Here is a 20,570-nt window from a genome sequence, read left to right on the forward strand (position 1 = left end):
GAGTAATAAAAGGAAGTTAATTACACCAGGTGAAAGGCCACAGAATTCTCTTTAGCACCTGCAGAAGTATGCCAGTATTTATACAACATTCTCCTGGGATTTATGGGAGATGTCAGTTTTTAAGACACTCTACCTTTCCTTTATTTTTTACTTCCAGCCATCTGTAGGCAATATATATAGAAAGGGGATGATCTGGCAAAGTATGAAACACAACAAACTGTAAGACTTTGAGCCTTGTATAACAAAATATAAAAACAAAGATCAAAGCCACAAGGCACACTGGATGATTGTTTGGTTTTTTTTAAAAGAACAGCCCAAAGCAAGGAAAAAAATTCCCCAACTTCTAAACAACCAGAGTATCAGCAAAACATAAACAAGAGCATGTTTATCTTATACCTACCACAGAATCTCCTTGAGTCTCTTTCCTGTTTAAGCCTTTAGCCAGCTGGACACACAGTAAGCTGGGCAGCCTGCTTTAATTTACTCAGAATGAGAGATTATTTTGAAGATCTGGTGGTACTTTTTATGAAGTCAAATCCAAGGAAACAAATTCACATGTGTAAATGTGTAAATCTAGAAAAATTAGATATACAATATGATGAAAATGAATTCCATGGGACAGCAAAAAAAAAAATTTCCCAAGCAATAGAGATCCTAATGCTGATAAATGACTTTTTATCTGTGAAGAGAAAAAAAAGAACTTCACTGTTCAAAGATACTTTTATGTTGTTGCTGGGTTTCTTCTTCCACAAGCTAAATACATACCAGAGATGATATATATTGTTACTACAAGGTAGGGTCCTCACTTGTATGCAGCCAGATGTTTTTACAGTTTTTCTGCGCTGTCTTCTAGAAGTAAAAGAAGGTAATATTTTCATACTATATTCTTAGATGAAGTTTATAAATACAGCTGGAAAAAGCTCTTTCCCTTTAATTCTATAGTAGGAACTTTGAAAGGTCACTTGACATCCAGAGAAATAAGCCCAAAATGAATAATGTAATATCTTTATCATACTAACCATAATGCTCAATATTGTTTCATACTGATTAATAAAAAGAAAATTTGAGCAGAAAACATATAATATGTGACTTAAGGATGGAAAAGTAAACTGAATATAATATATTGCTTTTGAACTCTATGAGCATTGTTTTTTGTTGTGGCCATGAACAAAGAATACTTTGGAAGCTCAAGTGCATCTTTAAATAAATCTGAGATTGATAGTTAAGTGCATCCTAAAAATGTGCCTCTTAGGTTCTTTTCCTTTCCATTTTAACTGCTATAATTTAACCTGGGCTTATATCGTTACACAAATCTGTTGAGTTTATTAGGTTTGCTGCTAACATTTGTTGAAGCCTGAACCAAGAATAACAAGTCGAAACCCATACACTATCTTTCTAAATATTTCATAGTCATACCTCAAGCTAATAGACTATTAAATAAAATGTGTGCTTTCCTGCTACCTTGAAAAAATTATTTCATAATGACCAGATAAGCCAACGTTGAATTTAGGATTTTTGGATTCCTCAAACGTCTGCCCCAGAACTTGATACCACCAGAAGAGCTTGTTCCTAATCCCTAGTTTCCGGCACACAGCCTCATCCTGCAGCCTACCCTCCTTGTCCTTCCACCAAGCAGCTCCAACCATGAGGTGCCCTGTGTAGACACATTAGCCTGTATGTCCTAGTTCTGTCCCTTTATGCCTACAGCAAATAGCTATCCCTTGGTCACCTTTTAGGCATAAGTATGTGAATAAAGCAACAAGATCCTTTGGAAGAAAAAACATGAGTTAAAGGGCATTGTGGACCTTAAAATGTGCTTGGAACCATCTGAACAAAGAATTTGGGGTTCTAGGCACCCAAAGACAAGGAATATGGGCAGCAGATGGATCCGAGCTCTTGTCCAATGGAGGGATCACAGGTGGAGGACAATCTAAAGGGGAATCCACAATCATAGGACCCAGGGCAGGGAACTTCTTTGCCCTGGTCTATTGCTGATATTGGATTTCTCTGCCCACTGCCAACTTTAATCCACTCTACCTGTAAATGTCATATCCAGAATTGCATTCATTACTAGTTCATGGTTACATTTTCACTTTCTTCTGAATTTCCTAACATGCCAATAAAAGTATTACAATGCACATATTTGTTTAAACTAGAAACCTTATGGTCATCTTAAACTCTTCTTTCAACACTTTGTTCCAATCCTCTATTTTTTAGCTAACATCTCTAACATCCATAAGCTCTTTTCCACTCAAATTGCTATTGTACCAGATTAAAACGTCATTTTTTTTTCTGCATTATAGCAATAGCCTCCTATATGGTTTTCCTGCCCATGTCATGTCCAAACCCGGTTCATTCCCTGCACTTTTTAAACCACAATTGCAGTTGTCATTGTTATCTTCAAAAACTTCCATGCCTGCCCACTGCCAAAAGAATAAAGCTAACATATGAGTTTAGTTAGCATTTTTCAGAATGATTTTTCAGTATGACTTTTTTTTTTCAGTATGGTCCGAAATTTATCAGTAGTCATTTTTCTTGGGCCCATGTTGCCTTTCTCTTTGGTCACAGTGGGCTACTCATCATTCTCAGAATATCATGCACTTCTTATTCTTTTCCCATGCTATTTCTTGTTATCTAGGATGCCCTTCTCCAGTTCTGACACTTATGAACTCTTTCTCATCCTCCAAACAATTCAAACGTCCCCACAGATATGATAGACATCTTTGAGCCTCAGGCAGATTTAACAATTAATTTTGCCCTCATCTGTGTCCTGATTAAATTTTATGTCTAACTTTCTTAGAGCATTTATCAAATTAGCATAATACATATTGAGTTTAGCTGACTGGCAGAAGTGATTGCTCAGCTTACACTAATTTGCTCTTAGTTTGGATTTCCTCAGAACACCCTAAGACAAGGGTTTGTGTGCAAAGAGCTCATTTGAAAAGTGCAGGAATCACCGATACAGAGTAGGAAAGTGAAACGAGAAAAGAAACAGAAAACAGCAAATAAAGTTCACATCATGGGACCAGGTAACACTGGACTTAACACATGAGTCAACCCAAAACCATGGGGCTCTCATCAGCAATGACTAAAGGCTGTGCCCAGAAGTGTTAATTCCCCTTGTGTTTTTGGCCAGCTCTAGAGGTATAGTGGCTTTTCCTTTTGGAAAAAAAATTCTCAGGCAAAGATACACAGACATTAGTAGTTGGAAACTGTGGTTCCTGTCAAATGCTCAGAAAGCCCAAATCTACAATCCTGTGTTCTCTGTGGCATGATATGCAATAAACAGGGAATGATGGCTCATGGTCCTTCTATTATTACCAATCTGTTCCATAATCTGTAGCTACATAACATTGCCTGAAGGCCACCTACACATTATTAACCGTAAAAGTTCTACTTCACAGCACTAAGAAGAAGCTATTATTAGAATTTTTAGAATCATTTTTCAGGAGAAGCTAATGCTCACAGAATTTAATTCGTAGAATTTAAGTCACAGAATTTGGGCTGTAGAGTTAAGGAGATCCAGAAAAGGCATTTGAATCCAGGTATTCTTCAAAGAATATGCAAATACTTAATAAAAAGATCTTAGAAGAATTAAACTGACTTTTCCAGCTTTTATATGTCATCTATTTACATTTAATTTTAGAGTCCAAATGATTAAAATTAACATATTTGATTATTTCTATGCCTTGTTTTATTTATTTTTTAAAAGGTTTTATTTATTTATTCATGAGAGACACATAGAAAGAGAGGCAGAGACACAGGCAGAGGGAGCAGCAGGCTCCATGCAAGAAGCCCAATGAGAGACTTGATCCCAGGACCCTGGGATCACACACTGAGCCAAAAGCAGACGCTCAATCACTGAGCCACCCAGGTGCCCCTATGCCTTGTTTAAAAAAGCAGCTTTTGGAATATTACTCAGCTATTAGAAATGACAAATACCCACCATTTGCTTCAACGTGGATGGAACTGGAGGGTATTATGCTGAGTGAAGTAAGTCAGTCGGAGAAGGACAAACATTATATGTTCTCATTCATTTGGGGAATATAAATAATAGTGAAAGGGAATATAAGGTAAGGGAGAAGAAATGTGTGGGAAATATCAGAAAGGGAGACAGAACGTAAAGACTGCTAACTCTGGGAAACGAACTAGGGGTGGTAGAAGGGGAGGAGGGCGGGGGGTGGGAGTGAATGGGGGACAGGCACTGGGGGTCATTCTGTATGTTAGTAAATTGAACACCAATAAAAAATAAATTTAAAAAAAGCAGCTTTACATTTAATCCAAATTTATGAAATCTAAATAAAAGCTTTATTTATAAATTACTATGAGAATAATTAGTAGAAACAATGCATTGCTAATTGTTTTAAAAATCAATGATAAACGCATTATAGTGCCAAACTAAAGTAATACTAAATTTTATTATGGTTTACTATAAAAGTTCCAAAAGCCTAAATCCATGTCATTATTAGAAATATTAATGGATCTTTAGCTCTAAAAATTGTAACTTAATAAATTCTTAAAAAAAAACATTAAACACAAATAAATAAATGCATATCTTTGTGGAATTTATTCATGAAAACCATCCAAAAGTTTGAAACAGATTTTTGTTTAGTTGTAACAAAAATCCTCATCACTGTATATTTGAGCAATATTTTTCATTCCTTCAAATTTTGCAAATTTGCTTCCAACCCTTTTGAAAGTAGATAGAATATAAAACTTTAAAATAAGGATTTTAATGTCTATTGTGCAAGCACAGCTAGTATTGCCATATTACATTACGATCATAAGGTCAGTCCAGTTTATCAATTCCCCAAAAAGGAGAGGAATTCTTTAAAGCACTTGGACACAGTATTTTGTCTCCCATGAAGCAAAATGTTCTATAAATATTATCAAGAGCTGATATGTTTTTGAATAAATGGGAAATCATCCAGGTGATATAAAAAAATCAACTATTTTGCTGAAAAGCTCAGTAGAAAATTAGTATCAATTCAGTTTTTGATTTAAAATAATGCAAAGTGAGTATTATGTTCTTAATGATTCCTGAACAAAAGCCTACATTAAATAATTGTATTAAGTTTTTAAAGAAAAATTTAAGATGTAACCAGGAATTATCTTAGGTCAACATTTACTCGTAGGGGTGTGTTTAGAATTTATATTGAGTAACTTTTTCCTTATCAACCCCAGTAGATATCTCAGACCTGATTTCTCTAAAACAAAACAAAATCAAAATCAAAACCAAAAATAAGAATACACAAAAATCACCTGACTTTTTCACCTAGCAAAGATCATGAAACAGATTATTAAACCAAAAGCTTTGAAAGTTTAGAAATATTCAGAAAAGATTAGTTTGTGTTATTTTCCAAAAGAGGAAAAAAATCTAATTGTTCACTATAGTATTTGAAGCCTGGGATTTATCCAACAGTCTTCTGACATGTTTGATAATAGATTTTGGGGGCACTTGGGGCCACAGGTGGCTACGCTTGACTGACCCAGGTTGTGATCTCCAGGTCATGAGACTGAGCCCCACATTGGGCTCGGTGCTGAGCCTGAAATCTGCTTAAGACACACACACCCTCTCTCTCTCTGTCTCTACCCCTTCCCCCCACTGTCTCTCTTTCTCTCTCTTTCTAAAAATAAATAAATAAAACTTTTTTTAAAAGATTTTATTTATTTATTCATGAGAGATGCAGAGAGAGAGAGAGAGAGAGGCAGAGACACAGGCAGAGGGAGAAGCAGGCTCTACGCAGGGAGCCAGACGTGGGACTCAATCCCGGGTCTCCAGGATCAGGAGATGGCGCTGAAGGTGGCGCTAAACTGCTGAGCCACCGGGGCTGCCCTAAAAATAAATAAATAAAACTTTTAAAAAAATTTTAAATAATGTATCTTGGAAAGAATAATTTTTAAAAAAAAAAGAAAAAAAGGAAAGAGAGAGGGGATGAAAGTTAATCATATATTTGCAAGTAAATTATATTTTCAAAGGCTTTCTCACAGTATAGCTATAAAAGCTGTGACACATTCTAAAGCATCCATAAAATGACTTCTATCTCATTTGTATTCAGCATTTGTAAATTCTGTCTCAAGTAAAATAAGCAATTGGGTGCAACATTTGCAAACTTTTATAAATACTGTTTTAATTACTCTGCACTCCTGAATCCTTCTGTTTGGATTCAAGGCAGTGATGTCAAACATTATGAGAGTGTTTATTGCTGTGGAGTGGGATGGGACACTTATATGGTACATCTGTGTACTTTAAGACACTGCACAATATAACTCAAACACACACACAGGATTATAGGTAATCTCATTTTTAGGTCAGATTAGCACAAAATGATTATTGGTTGCAGTAAGTCTAACACTTCACTGAATTTCAGCTTGAATGAAAAATATTTTCCAATTACAAATGGCCTCTGAACTTACCGTATTTCCAAACAAGATAACAAACCAAAAAGAAATGTTAGCAATATAATTCAATCTTTTACAAGGAAGTATTCTTAGAATATCATGAATTGACATTAATCAATTTTAGTTCTAGCCTCTTTTTACTCACTAATTTGTTCATTCATTCCATGCATTTATTAAGATTCTTCTTTGGGTAGGCCTTGGACTAGGCACTCATAACACAAAATATAATAGTAAATAACTACCTCCTCTTAAGGAATGCCAGCTCATGAATTTATCCTTTCCTTTATTTATTGATGGATTGATTGATTGATTGATTGATTAATTTTAAGTAGACTTCACACCCAGTGTGGAGCCCAACGCTGGGCTTCAACTCGTGACCCTGAAATCAAGACAAGCCGAAATCAAGAGTAGGGTGCTTGACCGACCAAGCCATTCAGGCGCCCCTACCCTCCTTTTCTTTAAATGAGGTACCCTATATAACTTGAAATACAGAAGAGTTAATATATAGCACAAAGTCTTACAAGTAAATCCTCTTTAACTTTCATGAGACTCTTCCTATCAGACATTAAATTTTATTCCATTTTCTCACAATAGACCTCACTTCTATTGCCACATCCCAAACAGTCTCATTTCTGGAATCATAAACTTAATTTTTTTCTGGCCCAAATATCCCATTATTTCATTCTCTCACTACCTTTCTTTCATTACAAATGTCATTTCACATATCAAAATCCTCCAATCCTTTAATCTCTATTTTTTTTATACTATCACTGTTTTTTAAATCTCCTTCCCTGAAGGGCCTGCAGGCCATGATGAATCATTTCCCATTACTACTTTCCACTCCACCCTAACCTGAATAAATTCAAAGGTTTGTATATATTCTATTCGCTATAGCCAAGGTCCTGGGTACTGCAGGACAAAAATCACACTACCTTATTGATTTGTTTCATGAGAAGTCAGGGTTTCCAAAGTCATCAACCAGGGATAACAAATTTTGTAACTGTCCCTGGTCAGATACCTCTGTCATTTTCCTCAGATTAAGACATTAAGACATTTATAAATGGGGATCAGTGGTTTAGCACCTGCCTTTGGCCCAGGGCGTGAACCTGGGAGTCCGGGGATCGAGTCCCACATCAAGCTCCCTATATGGAGCCTGCTTCTTCCTCTACCTGTGTCTCTGCCTCTCTCTCTCTCCATGTCTCTCATGAATAAATAAATAAATAAAACCTTTTTAAAAAAAGATATTTATAAACGTATTTAAATCCCATAATGCAAGGTTCATCCCTTACCATCTTACAATAAATAAATAAATAAATAAATAAATAAATAAATAAATAAACCCTTCAGCAAGAGTTCCTTTGCTTGGAATTTCTTGCCTTGATCTATATTTCAATCCATCTTCCTTACCCAAGACTAAGTAAATCTTCAACCTCCTCCTTACAGATTGTGCTTCACTAATTACATACTCTCTCCTCCATCCTTTAATTTTCTTCTCCTTACTTCACATAAAAGTCCATTTTACAAAACTTTTCTCTGACTTACAGCTGATTCTTTTCCTCTTACTTTCTGTCGTCAGGATTCTCAAATCATTCTACTAGTAATTTTCCGAGAATTGCTTTCATCCTCAACCCATGACCACCTGCTTCCAACCCATTTCCAAAGGCGCTGCTTACTAAAGACCTCCTAGTTTCAAAAATAAAGTGAGATGTTCTTCTGTACACAATTTGATATTTCTGTCATATCTGACATTAGTAACTACTGCTTGAAACTCTCCTCTTCCCTGATTTTTATGAACCCAACTATTTTCTGACTTTCATCCTTCCTTTCAGGCCACTTTTCAACAGAATTTTTCTAGGGTCCATCTTCTTTACCCATATCTCTGTAAGTCTGTGCTACCTTTGGCTCTTCCCATTCTTCTTATGCTAGCTATTCTGTGTGGTTGATTTCAATCACATCCTTGGTTTCTTCTGGCACACAAACACTGATGACCCCCAAACTATATAACCATCTTAGATCCCCATCTCCCTCTTAAGCAGCAGACTTACATATGTGACTGCCTAATGGCTAACCTTCAAATAGTGAATACTATCTATTAAGTACTCATCATGCAATTACTTCTTTTTTTTTTTTTAATTTTTTATTTATTTATGATAGTCACACAGAGAGAGAGAGAGAGGCAGAGACACAGGCAGAGGGAGAAGCAGGCTCCATGCACCGGGAGCCCGATGTGGGATTCGATCCTGGGGTCTCCAGGATCGCGCCCTGGGCCAAAGGCAGGCGCCAAACCGCTGCGCCACCCAGGGATCCCGCAATTACTTCTTAGTATAGGCACTGTTTCAAATGTTTAAATATATGGATTCATGTATTCTTCACAATAATTCTAAGCAAGTATTGTCATTATCTCTGCTTTATAGATGAGAAAACTGAGACTAAGAGTGGTCACCTCAGTACATATAGCTTAGAAATAAGAAAGCAATCCTAACTACTATACTAAATAGTTTCTAGAGTACCTACAAACACTCAAAGCTGAAAATATTTGAACTTTAGTAAGAATTCCTTACTTATCTCTACTGGTTTGGATGCCCTGCTTCTGTGTTTCCATGGCTCCCTACTTAGTACTCTACGGTAATAGTTGGATTTTTTTTTTCCTTTTCTATCTATCTTACTAGATGATTAGCTGCTTAAGGCCCAGATCATGCCTTTTATTCCTGAACACATAAAACCTAGCATAATGCTTCACATATGATTTAACTTTATTAGTTGAATAAATTAGATTAAAAATATTTACTCTAATATTTTTTCATTGTCTCACTGGCCTCTATAAGAAATTTTCTTAAAAAAAAAAAAGATTTATTTATTTATTTGAGAAAGAGAGAGCATGCTAGCAGCGGGAGGGGCACAGGGAGAGGAAGAAGCAGACTTCCTGCTGGGCAGAGAGCCCAACTCAGGGCTTGATCCCAGGACCCTGGGATCATGACCTGAGCTGAAGATAGATGCCTAACCAACTGAGCCACCCAGGTGCCCCAGAAATTTTCTTAATATGAAATAGAACCAAAAAAGTATTTTTTCATTTTCATTTTCTTTTTCGTTTTTTTTTTTTTTTTCATTTTCTTCCTTAAGACAAACCCTTAGATAATAATACAGGTTTTGCTTGTTTGTTTTGGCTGTATATTGAAATCTAGCTTTCTGTTTAATTGATTTAAAACTTTTGATATGCCAAATTCAAAACAGTGTTTCCACCACCACATTTTAGTGGAAAAAATTATGTGAGTGTAAGCACACATATATTACATATGTAGGAGAGAAAGGTGAATGGCAATTCATCTAATTGGCAATGGTAATCATTCCTGGGAAGTAGGACTGGAAGAAATCTATTTCCTACCTTATAAATATTTATACCATTTGCATTTTCCACATGGCACGTATATTCCTTGTATTATAAATTTTATGATATTAAAAAAAGAAATTTTAATGAAAAGCAGAATATCTATTTGCAAAGAGTAAAAGTATTTCATAGTGGAATCTTGCTATAACATGATGAGTATAGTGAAATTCTCCCTTTCAATAAGCAATTAAACTTGCTTAGAGAAACCCAAGATGAACCCACTTTATGTCAAATTCTATGAAAATGCCATAGGCTTCAAATGCATTTATTAAATTTCTGAAAAGGTTACTTCTTTTCACCCTTTGCTCAAAAGCACTAACAAACAATAACTGAAACTAGTATTATAATCCTTTTTTGTGGGGTTGGTGTGGTCATTTAAAAATTGTTAGTGAAAAGCCTCCTTAGGAAGTTTTCTTCCCAGCAATTTCCAGAGAACTTATTCTTAAATCCAAACAGTGGTTTAGGATTGCAAATCAGTTAACAATGTGTGTTTAGACTTAAAAATTAAAATATATTTCAAACTATTTCAAAATCAATTTCATGTTTACTCATCAATTCTTCAGTTTTGAGCTCTGTTTTCCCTGAAACAGTTGACAGTTTTCCTTTTGGGATTAAATAACGTAGATTAGTCTGCCTAAGGGACCATCTGTTCTAGGCCCTGTCATGACAATTCTGAGGACTTCAGAACAGCAACCTGTAGGTAAGAGGAAAAGAAGGGCATTCTCTATCAGGAGCCTAAGCCTCAAAAATGTCTGTTCCAAATGAATCAACACACAGCTCTGATATGTACCAAGCAAGAGAGGATGATTTTGTTTCACTACATGCAAACATTACTTGATGTAAGGGGTTTTTTATTTATTTGTTTTTATTTCATTAGTCTATATTTTATGATACAGATACATTATTAGATGCCTCAAGGGGTTTTCTCCATTTTATTTTATGAGTTACTGCTGATATTCCTGACCAAGCTATAAAACAAAGTCCAATTTATTAAATGTTAACTAATTTTAAGCAATCAGCAATATTTATATCATTTTAAAGCCTCAAAAGAGAAAAGCTGTCTTCCTACCTCAATTTCAAAAGTCCCTTAACAGAGTCTCGAAAAGCTCATGATAATATGAAAGGTACACGCAATGAGGTTGTTACAAATGAGGGTAAACAAATTCCTGCTGATTTAGTATGAATCAGGTTAGTAAGGGAAGGTTAAAGAAACCTTTCCAACAGTCAGGAGTTTTCTACTAAATTGCAAAATAACTTTGTGACATGTATGGCAGAAAGGAATGTGCTGGAAACTATTCCTGGGTCTACTCTGGAACTCCATCTTTTTTAAGAAAAAAACCATATATAGTTAGTTTAAGTAACAGTATGGGGTTTTTTTCGTTTTTTTGTTTTATACTTATTTTTATCTATATGTAATTATTTCATTGCTTCAAAATATAAACCTACTATTAGTATCTTTTTGTCAAATCCTTAAGTATCTATGGTGTATAAGACACATTGATAGGTCATGGGCCATGAAGGTATGGAAAGAGAACAATGATCTACAAGCATCAGAGGGTCAACCAAGATTGAGGATTACCTTCTGAGATACAAAAGAAGACTCAATACGAAAGAGATAAAAATAGTCATCTTCAAAAGTGGCAAACTTTCAAGATTTCTGTAAACGTATTTACAAATGAGACCATAGTAACCTCCAGCCTTGAAGGAGAAGCCCAGGCTGTCTCCAAAATTCAGTCACCTTAACAAATATGCCTTTCAACTTCAACTTAAGTCAACTGATTGATGCAAAGAGCGAATTAAGCAGCTACCAATATTACTATAATGTGCCTGAGATCATTGTCTTATTAAAATAGAAGAGCTGCAAAATCTAGAAAAAAAAATAGCAAAATAAAAAGTTTGTGTCTATCATGGTCCACATACCCAAAAGATGCAAACTTTGCTTTCCCCAGAAAAACTGTTCAGCTACTAAATAGTTATATTCAATACAGTAAATCACTTCTTTCAAGCTCTCCCCTAGGATGAATGAAACATTTTCCTAAGCCATCACAAATCTTTTGCTCCTATTTTTTAGAGTATCCTTATAATTATTAATTTTATTTCTAATTTCTTTTATGTCTAGAAGGTAATGTCCCAGTTATAGGAGATAGATAGATAGATAGATAGATAGATAGATAGATAGATAGATAGATAGAGATAGATATAAAATTAATGTTAGCCCTGCAACTTATAAAACTTTCTGATGAATTCACAGTGTATGACCGACTGATTCAAACACACCCTGGGGAATGTGATCCCTGGGTGGCTCAGCGGTTTAGCACCTGCCTTCAGCCTAGGGCGTGATTCTGGAGTCCCAGGATCAAGTCCTGCATCAGGCTCCCGGCATGAAGCCTGCTCCTCCCTCTACCTGTGTCTCTGCCTCCCTCTGTGTCTCTCACGAATAAATAAATAAAATCATTTAAAACACACACACACACACACACACACACACACACCCAGGAAAAAACAAACAATACTGTTTTCTGATTTTCTGACCTTGAAGTCTGACATCATGAAAGGTAGCCCAAAAGGCCCTGCCTCCACCCCAGGATCTGTGTTTTTATGTCGCCTCTTGATGCCATTTTGCATTCAAAAGTCATCAAGGCAGAGGTCACTTCTCAGAGAGCTCAAACCCTATTACTTAAGGGAATACGTGTGTATAGTTATTTGCACTGTAACAGAATGATTAGCTTATCGTGTATATTCAAGCACCATGAAAACACCATCAAGGATGAGATAATATTTTACTGAAGGAATAAGAGAAGCTTAATAAAGGAATCAGAAGTCAGTCAAAGAACATTTTTTAGGTAATGTGGCATTCATTGAAAGGAGATTTGTATTTTGACAGAGTGGAAGGGAAGAAAATGCCAAGCTAAAATAAAAAGAGTAAATAAAAATTTACTCATGGGCCATGAGTAAAATGTTGCCCATGCTTAAGTAATTCAGAGATTCAAATTTAACTGATTTTATGATACATAACAAAAGAAGGGGCTATAAAGATAAATTGGGTTTGAATCCTAGTGCAGACCTCGTTTTCTTTGTATACCAAGCTGTTGTCATTATTTTCTAAGTACCTGGAAGAGCAATGGGTTTGAACAGAGATACTACATGCTGGGTCTTCTCTATGCAAAGATCATTCTAGCAGTAAGTAGGAAGAACAGAATTTGTACAGACAAGACAGAAAGCAATGCATTCAGTAGTGAAACTACTGTAATGATTGAGATAGAGGTTAATAAGGACCTGGACTAACATAGTGGCAATACAATAAAAAGAAGGAAAGAGATGGGTCATTATTAAATCTACTTAATAACTCAATTGTTTTACTTTGATGCGCCGTGTGTACTCCAATATTGAAATTAACTACAACTTTGAAAACTGGTTACAAAGAACTGGAAGATAATATCAATCAAAAATAATTTGCTAATGTATGTATATTTTGTAAATTCCATTAACTAGGAACCTCAGAAATACAAGAAAAATCTGTCATCGTGGGTCCTATTATGTACAGATCAGTAATATTACCTGGTTTACAGAGATGTAACTTTAATCACATTAATTTGATTCCCTTTCTTAGTTGAGAAACTTAGTGACACAATTAAATTTCTAGTTAGCTGGCACTGAAGAACAGGAACAACTAACTGTGGTCAATATAAAGATTCCAGGAAGCCTTCTCAGGGCTGTTGAAGAAGAATCTTTCTTTGACAAAAGAGGTGAAATGAGAACATATGCAGTAATCTTCCTAGGAAGATCCATTCATTCACTTATTCATTCACTCACTTGGCCAATATGTAGTGAGCATTCATTATATGCCAAGATAGAATATTGGGTTTTGGGTAAATAGAGATAAAGGAGATAAAGTTGCTGCCTTCAAGGGAGCTCATAGTCTAGTAATGTCAGTGGCCAAAAGAAGTTAAAGCACCTGAGTAATGTGTTACAAATAGAATATAGGGCACATGGAGGCTGTGGACCTGGATGTCAGGAAAGGGAAGATTGGAAGGGGTGGTCAGAAAAGTTTGCCCAGAAAAAAGTATACCTAAATCCTAATGAATGAGAAGTGATAAATTAAGAATGATAAAATATACTCACACTTAGATATTAGGGCTTTGTATGTTTATACTAATAACTAGAGTTATTTTCTCTAAAAGTTTAATATAGGCATATAAGTTAAAGATATTTTAATTTTTCTTTTAATGTAGTCATAAGAAATATGTCTAGCTATTACTTCTAAATTATTATTTCTAAATTAATTGTTTAATTAAAATTTGGTAAAGCACTATTGTAACATTGCATTCTGAAGGGATAAAGATGAAAACATCAGCCTTTTCTATAAAACACTGGTAAATTAAAAATCTGCTTAAAGTCTGTAAAAGGAAAGACTACCGTGGAGAGCCACATACTCTCTAGCCCTCTCCTCCTGGCTCCTAAAATTTATCATGGGCCATTGTTTTCTGGATGGCTATTTAGCAGCAAAGGTGTATTTAATTGAGACTGTTGATATGGAAATTTTCCATAATCAAAATTCTAGTGTTGAAATACTTCTATAGACCATGTAATACAGCCTCCTACTTTTTACGTCTGAAGGTAAATTGAGGCTCAGAGCATTTAAGTGGCCTACAAGTTTATGCATTAAGCTTCTTCAAGAACTAGAAATAAAATCCAGATCTCCTCGAAATACAATTTTCTTTCCCTTTTGTAATTTGCTGATATAATTAGCTGTTATCTTATGGTACAGCTGTTGACTAAAATTTGGCAAGGCTCAGCTATTGCCTGTTCCTCTTTCTGTAGATCCCATCTTGAAAGAAATCATCACCTATCTTGCCAAATATCTGTCATTTTAGGATCCTCTCTCCTATAAATCCAGTTTGTCATCATGTCCTGTTAGTTCTGCTTTTAAATAAGTTTCAGATATGTTCCCTCCTCATTATCCTTCCTACTGTTGATATAATTAGAGCAGTTATTACGTCCAACTCTGACTACATGAATAATTTTCCTACCTTTGGTCTCTGCTCCAATCTAACCTGCTACTTGCACTAGAATAAACTTTTAAGATGGCAATTCTGATCATTTTCTGCCAGTTGGAAGCCCTAGAGTGGCTGCCTACTGCCACAGGACAAAGTCCAAGAGTACCAGATACTACATGACCTGACCCCCAATCATATCTCCCACCATAACCACACTCAAACCCTGCCGGCAGTTTCCTGAAGGTGAAATGCTGTGTCTTGCCTCTATACATGTTGTACCTCTCCTTAGAATACCTGCTTAGCATGTAGCTAACTCATTCTCACCTTTCAAGATATCCTCAAGTGCAACTTTGTCTGGGGAGTCTTTATTGGCATTCCTTCAACGCCTAGAGGTGTTAGGTGTCTCACTTTTAGTTCTCAAAGCATTTTGGGTACAAGTCAATCATAACATTTACCCAACTGCAGTATAACTGTAAATTTACATATCTATCTCTTCCACTAACCTCGAATTTCTTACAGGCAGGGACTCACTTTCATCTCTGCACCACTAGAACCTAGCACAATAATTAACACATAATTTGTACACAATAAATGCTTATTGAATAAGAGAAGAAATTATTAAAACTGAATAAATGAAAGAATGAAAAAGTGAATGTCTATAATGCAAATAAAACAGAATCCATATTTTAAAATATAATTATAGAGATAGGCACCAGAGAAATGATTTTGTTACACAAGTCTAATAGATAAAAGAAATATGCAATTTTTAAGTCTATATATTACCTAATGCAAAAAATAAGTATATTTATAGATGAGATTTTTTTTTGTGGGAATATATTCTATAGTTCAACTTCACCTGCATTTTAACTGCTTTAATCTCTTAGCTGAAAGGTCTTTTAAGGGTACTCAAGTCTTCTGTATAAAATTGTTGAGTTTTAAAACTCCTGGTCATGAGATCTTCTTTTTGATCAACTAATGAGATACCACTAGCACCAGATTTCTCATGAATAGACAATGCGGGGGCCTGTCTTCTGTGATTGCTTCCATAGGCTATCATCAGTGCAAGTTCTGTAAAATGTGGGTGCAGAGTATAAACTAATTCTAAATAATAGTAAGAGTACAAATGCAATGGACCTGTACCAAAAGGAAAAGATATATCCCTCACCATTTCAACCTCTGGTTAAATGCCACAACAAGTCTTGCTTTGATCTTTTCTGTGACCTTTTCAAGCACTAATTATTTTTTTAATGATCTATGAATTCAAATACATGTTTGTCATTGCCCTTCCTATGATGCATTACAGGGTATTAGCAAAGCAAAATAAATCTGATATTGAAGGTTTAATTGCACAGCTTTTGCATACACTTTAATAGGTAATGCAAAACCTTCTCAGCAGGTGCACTATGAGATTATGTGATTTTTCATGAATAATTCATTATTTTTTTAAAAGCACTTCTGCTAAGATACAATTTGCAATAATGTTTTTCAAGAGAGATCAGTGAAAATCTGAAGCTGTCATTGCCAATTTGTTTTGGTTCAGATTCAAAAGGTCACCCACTTGACACAATGGAAACTAGAAATGCCCTTTTATTTTTTTATATCAACATGGTATACTTCATATTTTCTATCTAAAATATTTTTGAGATCTGAAACATAAGGATTTAAAAGTACTTACGTACATTGGATATGTACTATCCAATGAAAATTACTTAGAAAACATAAAATTTTATAAAAATTTCCCCATTAAATTAATTTCAATAGAATTCTCTAACAAGGCAGAAATCATCTCAGGATTCGATTTCCTGACATAAAATATGTGGGAGAATTTGAGTAAAAATGCCATCTTACTCTACTATGGACCTGAAAGTCTGTAACTCAAATCATAGCCCTATATAGACTATCATTAAAAATGTCAGTTTTTTTCTCTCAAAAAGAAATAAGCACTTCCCATAATACTATTTCATACCCAATATTATTGTATATAGGAGACAGGTAGATAATAACTTCATTTTTTAAATATTTTATTTATTTATTTGAGAGAGAGAAAGACCAAGCAGGGGAGGAAGGAGGTGCAGAGGGAGAGGGAGAAGCAGACTCCCTACTGAGCAGAGAGCCAGACCTAGGGCTTGATCCCAGGACCCTGATATCATTACCTGAGCCAAAGGTAGATGCTTAACTGACTGAGCCACCCAGAGGCACCCCAATAATTTCATTTTTAAGATGAAAAAAACTGATAGCATGAAAGGTTAAAAGTCATAAAAATTAAACTAAGATTCAGGAATAAAACACTTTTATTAAGTGCTATCATTGCCTAGGATAATAGGAACGTTATTGCCATAGGCATTTTTCTTCATACAAAGCACATTTGAATTATAGGTAATAGACATCATGCTGCATGCAAATGCAATAAGGAATATAGCATATCAAATTTTAGAATTAAAGGACAAAATAAATCAGAATTTAAGACAGGTTATAAATACATATTATTATTATTTATCCCCCCAAATAAAATTTGGACGGACTATATTCTTTATCAACATTACACTGTGTTTCTTACCTAACATAAGAATATTTTTCTTAAAAAATACTTTATATCGGGATCCCTGGGTGGCTCAGTGGTTTAGTGCCTGCCTTTGGCCCAAGGCGTGATCCTGGAGTCCCAGGGCCGAATCCCACATCAGGCTCTCTGCATGGAGCCTGCTTCTCCCTCTGCCTGCATCTCTGCCTCTCTCTCTCTCTCTCTGTCTCTCTCTGTCTCTCGTGAATAAATAAAATCTTTGAAAAAAAATACTTAAAAAAAATACTTTATATCAATACTTTTATCTCCATCATTACTTAAAAACATTTTAAAAATTACCTAAGCTCTATTGCTTTTGGCTAAGCATAGAAGTTAGTATAGGTCACAGATCCAAAAAGGTAAAGAGCCCTTTCTAGGTTTTCAAGAGAGAAAGAGCAGACCTTCATTTTTGTCAGAATTAAAAGAAGAAGGAGGAAGAGGAAGAGGAGGAGGAGGAGAAGGAGAAATAAACTGTTAGAACAGGTTTGGAAATAATGTTTGCTACAACTTTACCTGATTGCTTGATTAAGGCAAGAAATCCCTATGACTCGGAAAAGTTTTCAGAAGCTCTGCTGTTCTAGGGGTTGGGAGGCTGAAGTGGTTGCTAATACTGATAACTGGTGGAAGCAGCAGGGATCGAAACCAGATGTTTTAACCCAAGTTCTGCCTTAATTTCCTGTCATCAGCAACCTCAGATCATAGTGGTTATTTATCTAGGTCCTCCAAGAAGCGTTTCCTCCTCAGCTACCTTTGCTCCAGCTAGACCCCAAGACCTGACCTTTACTGCCCACCTGCTTGTACTCACTTACCTTTGTCTTATATTTTTCCTTAAGCTCTTCTTTCTGGTTTACTCCTTAATTCAGACAAGTGACATCTGAAACCACCCGTCAGGTGAAAATGAATGCCCTGACAAGACCTCCCTCTGGTCCAGACCACCCAGACCATTTGAGCTAAACCCCCAAATTATGCCTGTGCAGATGGACCATGAAGTGGCCCCCCAGAATGGCCAGCAATTACCTTTAGCTCATTATAATATTAATCTCTGCCCAAGGAGGAGCCTCAGTCTCATTTACATAGCATGCTTTGTACATCTAAGGCTTAAGGCACATGTGTGACATTAAGCTGCCTCTATATACGATGACAAGGCTTCCCTATCTAAATATTCATCTTAACCCTAAACAAAAGGTACCCATTCATTTTCCTTCAGGAGTCAAGGCCTTGGACGCTATTCCCAGGGATCTCCCCCCTATTTGCTACAAATAGAGTTGCCTTTGTGGGACAATTCCACGGGGTGTATCTGGAACTCACCACGGAGCAGACTCACGTTGGTTCAGTTACACTTTCATTATCAAGTTCTCTATTTGATAACTTTGCTTTGTTATTCACTTCTCTTACAGCCTCAGAAAGAGAGGGTGCTCTTCCAACACTGACTCCCAAACTCACTGTCCCACTTCTGGGGCACCACGAAAGGTACAATAAATAAACTATGATTTGAAAGCAGGGTCTAGAGTTGTCCCTACCTCTTGTTTTCCAACATCTTCTATTCTGCTCCAGGGTACTCTCTCCTGTGTTTGATTCTTAGGATACATACAAGCAAACAAAAGCAACTACTCAAAAATATATTTGCTAGATCCTCAACTTCCTGTTCATTTACTTCCCTTTTTACCCTTCCTGAATTCAGGCTTCTTGTTAAGAAATCCTTAAAGCTAAGAAAGAGACTTAAAACTCAACAATAAGCAAACAAACAACCCAATTAAAAAATAGACAAAAGAGTTCACCAGAGAAAATAAACAGATGGCAAATAGGCATATGAAAAGATGCTCAACACCATTTTTCATTAGAGAATTACAAACTAAAGCAACAATAATACACCACTAATACTCTATTAGAAGCTAGAATCTTAAAAAGTGACCATACCAAATGCTGCAAGGATGCAGAGCAACAGGGAATTTCATTTGTTGTTAGTGGGAATATAAAATGGGATAGCCTCTTTGGAAGACAGTTTGGCAGTATCTTACAAAGCTGAACGTAGCAACTTTATCACAAAGAAAACAGTCTGATTCAAACATGGCAGAGGATCTGAATAGACATTTTTCCAAAGAAGACGTATAGTATATGAAAAGGTGCTCAACATTACTAAATGTAAGGGAAAGGAAAACCAAACTGCAATGAGATATCACTTCACACCTGTTAGAATGGCTAATATTACAAAGGCAAGAAATAACAAGTATTGATGAGAATGCGGAGGAAAAGGAACCCTCCTGGACTGGTGGTAAGGTTATAAATTGGTGTGGCCACTACAGAAAACAATATGGAAATTCCTCAAAAAATAAAAAAACAGAGTGACAGGGTGGTGCAGTCGGTTAAGCATCCAACTCTTGGTTTCAGCTTAGGTTGTGATTTCAGGGCTGTGAGGTCATCCTCACAGCACAGAGTCCACTAGAAAGTCTCTCTCCCTCTTGCTGCCCTTCTGTGTATATATATACATATTTTTTGAGAGCTACAAAATATATATATTATATATATATATATAAATCTTTTTAGAAAATGAAAAATAGAACTACCACATGATCAAGCAATTCCACTTGATCATCAAAGAAAATGAAAACACTAACTCAAAAAGATATATGCTCTCCTATGTTCATTATGAATAAGGGCCATATTAGGGAAGCAATCTAAGTATCCACTGATGAATACAGAGAATATGGTGTACATACACACACACACACACACACACACACACACACACACACACTGAAATATTATACAGGCATAAAAAAGAATGAAATCTTGCCATTTGTGACAACATAGACGGACCTTGAGGGCATTATGCTAAGTGAAATAAGTCAGACAGAGAAAGATAAATACCATATTATTTCACTTATATGTGGAAATCCCTCCACCAAAAAAATTAGCTCAGAGATGCAGAGAACAGATCAGTGGTCACTAGAGGAAGGGGTGGGGGTTGACTAAAATGGGTGAAGGGGGTTAAGAATGCAAATGTCTCGCTATAAAATAAATAAGTTATGGGGATATAATGTACAGTATGGTGAGTATAGTTAATAATACTGTAGCATATATTTGAAAGTTGCTAAGAAAGTAAATCTTATAAGTCCTTATCACATACACAAAATTTTTTTGTAACTATGTATGGTGATGGATGTTAACTAGACTTATTGTGGTGACCATTTCACAACATATACAGATATCATTATATTGTAAACCTGAA

At 35.6% G+C, this 20,570-nt stretch overlaps 1 protein-coding gene across 1 annotated transcript in view; it reads right to left on the bottom strand.

Moving 5' to 3' along the window:
- The window catches only part of LOC144292809 (uncharacterized), a 481,267-nt gene that overhangs the window by 346,613 nt on the left and 114,084 nt on the right, over nucleotides 1-20,570 (bottom strand). The gene's annotated exons all lie outside the window — the stretch shown is intronic.

The sequence above is a fragment of the Canis aureus genome, chromosome 2 (assembly GCF_053574225.1).
Source record: "Canis aureus isolate CA01 chromosome 2, VMU_Caureus_v.1.0, whole genome shotgun sequence".
In the NCBI taxonomy this organism is placed as follows: Eukaryota; Metazoa; Chordata; class Mammalia; order Carnivora; family Canidae; genus Canis; species Canis aureus.